The sequence below is a fragment of the Poecilia reticulata genome, linkage group LG14, assembly GCF_000633615.1.
Source record: "Poecilia reticulata strain Guanapo linkage group LG14, Guppy_female_1.0+MT, whole genome shotgun sequence".
NCBI lineage: Eukaryota > Metazoa > Chordata > Actinopteri > Cyprinodontiformes > Poeciliidae > Poecilia > Poecilia reticulata.
The window spans coordinates 11,141,638-11,146,088 of record NC_024344.1 but is presented as its reverse complement, the minus strand read 5'-3'; the positions used below and the strand labels follow the sequence as shown (position 1 = coordinate 11,146,088).

Below are 4,451 nucleotides of genomic sequence, written 5' to 3'. Positions count from 1 at the left end.
TTTTTTTTTTTTGGTGGGGGGCCGGGGGGTCTCTATAGCAGACAGTTCATCTGTGGAGCGAGCCGCTGATCCCGGCTCTCTGTGTGCAGGCCCACACAGTCAGTCCAGGCCGAGCGTGGCCGTCCTCCTTCTCGTCCTCCTCCTCCTCCTCCTCCGTGTCGCTGCGTGTGGCCTGTCGGAAAGCCTCCCYGGCTCTGGGACGTTTTGGCCTTTCTAACCCTTGTACAGGTCTGAACTATGAGCACAAAGGTGAACTTCGGGACAGGAGACGCCACTGACGTGCCCACCCACACCCACACCCACACCTGCCCCCCGTCCTCCCCGTCCCACTCTTTTCTGTGGTTGCTCCTGTACATTCCTATCTTCTGAATGTGTAAACCTGTACACGTGGTGTGAAAAATTTCTCTATTAATGTGTATCAAGAGAATGGAACAAAGACAAAAAATGTTACTTTTTAAATTAYTATCTTTATTATTATTATTATTACTCTTATTACTGTCTAGCTTTGTAAAACTGCTGATCTATCCGGCGTACCTCGGCAGACCTTTCCCTGTCTTTGAAAAAAAAAAATTAAATAAATAAAAAAAAGGACAAGCAAGAATCGGGGGAGAGAAATGAGGTTTTGGATAAACTATTTTTAACTGTGGTTGAAGCAATAGACTTTTTGAACTTTGAATCGTGCATGGCTGTGTCTTGAGTGTAAAAATACAAAATATTGCAGTTTGGGAACTGGACTGAAAATAAAAAGAGGAGGAAAAACAAGAGTCTGGAGAATACATTTATTTTTAAGTTGTCATACCTGCATAATTTTACCAACAGCCTCACCTGCTTTGTTGGTAAAAGCTATACAACCGATGATGCGTGGACATTTTTTTATGAATAATGGCGTATTTGCATCAAGTTTTAATGTCGCTGACAGTTACTTCAATTTTGCTCACAGTGTAGTTTCATGAATAAATTATTTTTCCAAAAACAAAAATACATCGTAGTCAAATTAGAACATGTTTATAAAAAGGTAAAGTAATTTTTATATCACATCTTCAGCAACAAGGCAGTTCAAAGTGATTTAACTGAATTAGAAGGAAATACAACAACAAAACCAAAAGACAATAAGAGTAAGAATAAGTCGTCCATATAAACTAGCAGTTTCTCTGGATTCTTGTTCTGATAAAAGCAGATGTTTCTCCATGTTTGGTAAGAGTAGTGAAGTATAAAACTAAATGTTGGTTCTCCATGTCTGATTCTATAAAGAAGGTGGTACTTCATCTTTCTCTACAGTTTCTCTATCTTGCTCCGATATTAAAAGGTAGGTCCCCCAAGTTTAATAAGAATAATAAGAAATCAAAGATTAACCCAAAATCTGGTCAGAAGCATCTTGTTTCCTTCTAATTTTCTAAAAATTAACTCAACATGGATAGTGCTTGAGCTGTTTTGGTTCACAGACACAAAGATCCTGTATGTTTTAAATATTGATGAAGGCGCCGTCTCATTACAAGGCCGTCAGCTCGTTTGAAGTGAGGATCCTCAGGGCGATTTTGCTGGGCATATTGTCCGCCTTCTTACTGTCTTTATTCTTCAGCTGGTGCCAACGAGAAGAGTTGTCATCAGGCCTCCCTGGCAGCACGACTTCTCCCAAAAATTTGTGCGATCCAAGGTCATCGCTCCACAACTGGAAAAGACCAGACAGGTTCGACATCAATAACACAGGAGGTGATTTGTTGTGTTAGAATAGAAACTTTTGCCCAGGCTGCGATTAATATAATATAGACAAACTAATTTAATTACATTACGTGTAAAAATGATATACTGTGCTGTAGTAGAAGTGTTGCATGTTCAGCCTTTCCTTTTTGAATATATAGGATATGTTGAATAAATCAGTTTATTATTTTACCACACTGATGCGCTGGAAGCTTTATTGTTACATAAGCTGAATACCTATTTGTGGGATTTTCACACATCTAGGTCTGCCAATACTTTTGTAAACATGTTTTAATTTTACTTACAAAAGTTTTATTAGCATTTAGTTTATTTAAATATGTATAGGGAAAGCCTTTCAATTTACCATTTATGTTGTTATGAGGAATCCTGACTCTGCTTTGTTTTCATTTTAAGTCTTTTTTTTCCTGGCTTTTGATGTTTTTTTCAGCCCTAAAAACAGTAAATGACTAAAAACACAACTGTAAGACTGGGCAGTAAATACCAGCCCCACTGATCTATCTGAGACTGATCACTGTCACTGATTTTTCAACTTACCTGCACTGTTAGGGGCTCTGTGACCTTCTTTCTGTAGAAAATGGYGCTAAATTCAAAAACCGGMGTCAAAGAGTTCTTSTTGGTGRTGGACTTCACTGATTGGYYCTCGCAGGAAATSWTCAMATATGGGTTTATGCCTAAAAGATGGATTTAGTTTTATTTMTGTGAATTATAAATGAGCAGGACTAGTTTGAAAAAACATTGTCTTACCCTCTGCCTGGTCTCCTTGCTGACCGATCTCAGCTCTGTCCACATATATGTGGGTAACAAGYTGAGGATATCCAAAAAGCGGAGTCCAACATTTAGTCTGTGGTTTGTCCTTCACTAGCTCCCTGAGGGAAGACATGGATAGAAATCATGTTTCTTAATATTCTGGCCTCAATTAAAAGGCAGCCAGTCTGACTAAAACATATTTCATGTTTTAGACCAGGCAGATCTCAATGCTCCCTTGTTTGAGCTGCCAAAACAAAGAATGAAGAAATGGAGAAATATAAATAAAGTTAATCAAAACATAATCTTAGGCCAGAAAAAGCTCAGCGATTCCCCAAAACACAAATCTGATTGCTTCTACAAAATATAATCCATCATTCAGGGTCCACATCAGCATTTTAAAATAGTTTGTTTTCCCTCAAATCTTTGAAATACATGATGGTTTACCAGAGACAAAATGTTAGATTTCCACAGGTTCACCTAAAGGTTAGTTTAAATCATCTGAATTTTCTGTGCCATCAGTTTCTTACCGGCAGCCGGAGTCCACGTCCGTGTAAAGTCGGAGCATGAACTCTCCTTCTATGAAAACATCGTAGGTGGTTGGGATGACGACATATCGGCCCTGTGGCAGCTTGATTCTCTTGAACACCGTCCGAGCGTCGATGTAGGTGAACGTATGCATGCTTTTTAGCGTCTCCATGTTGTGCAGACGATACTTCCTGTTCACCTCCACCTGCAAAGGAATTCCAGGTTGTACATTCATCACTGCAGCTTATTTCTGTGCATGTAGTTGAACTATTATTAGAATATATTTCCTCCCTTTCATTTGTTTTAGTTTATTTTTTTGTCTGACCTAAATCAGACAAATAACTTGATTAACTGGTTTCCAAATCATTTTATATTTTAAAGGGATAACACTTTAGGATCAGGAACACCAAATTTAACTGCAGTAGTTAGGGACTAATACCATGTACTAATGGGTAGCTGACCAGTACTTACTGGGGAACACAAGCCAGTCTTATTAGTCACCTGAGTCCAATTAATTCAGATGTTACCAATAAATCTATCAGAACCTGCCAAAGATGGGACATCAAATGTCCCAACTTGTTTAAAGGCATAGTGATCTTAGTGTATTTAGACTTTTGACTTTGAAGAAAGTAATACAAATTGCTTTAAAAAAAGAATAGTTCTCTCATTATTCTGGCATTCACCAAATAGAAAAACATATGGTGATCCTATTGGACCTAAAACAGGAAAAATTTATTCTGATTTCACGTCAGACAGTGAGAAAAAAAATACATGTCTTTTAATGTAGTGTATTATTTTAATTGTACATACAAATATATAATCAACACAGCTTTCCATTGCAACTATCCACCAGTGCTTGCCTCACCAAAAGCAGAGTCCTTGTTTTTGTACAACAGAGAGCTGTATGGATGATTTGTGTTACCTTTAAGACGTTGAAGCCGATGCTTAGATTTTTTCCTTGACCTCCTTTCCTGTAGATCCTTCTGTCTTTCTGCTGCAGTGAGATCAGGACCTTGTCAGATTCTTTGGTGACATCAAACAAGTACTGGAAGAAAAGGGAAAATGCATTAGTTTTAAGTTGTTAGTTAGTACAGTATGTGTAGATAGACTTGTCAGAGATGGAGGGACAGAGTTTCTCCAGAGCCTTCAGCACCTGTGGGTTCTGCAGAAATGTCTCTTTGTTGTTCATACAACCTCCACAGCGGTTCAGCAGGGGGTAGCTGTTTTGAGTCCATTTTCCAAAATGCACTCTCTCATTCCAGGTCACCACTGAGGTGTTCATTAGATGGCAAATATCCACTTCATCAAAGTTCTTGCACCAGTCTCTGAATGATATCCTGATCATCCAAACAGAGAGCGCATCAATAATGAACAGTTAGGAATCAAATTAAATAGCTGGAGTGTAATCAGAGACCCCGACCCACCAAAACTCTCCATCGTCCGCCACTGTGATGCCGAGG

General features: G+C 38.8%; 1 pseudogene; it reads right to left on the bottom strand.

Annotated features, from left to right (window-relative positions):
• The window catches only part of LOC103475833 (calpain-5-like), a 12,915-nt pseudogene continuing 8,464 nt past the window's right edge, over positions 1-4,451 (bottom strand).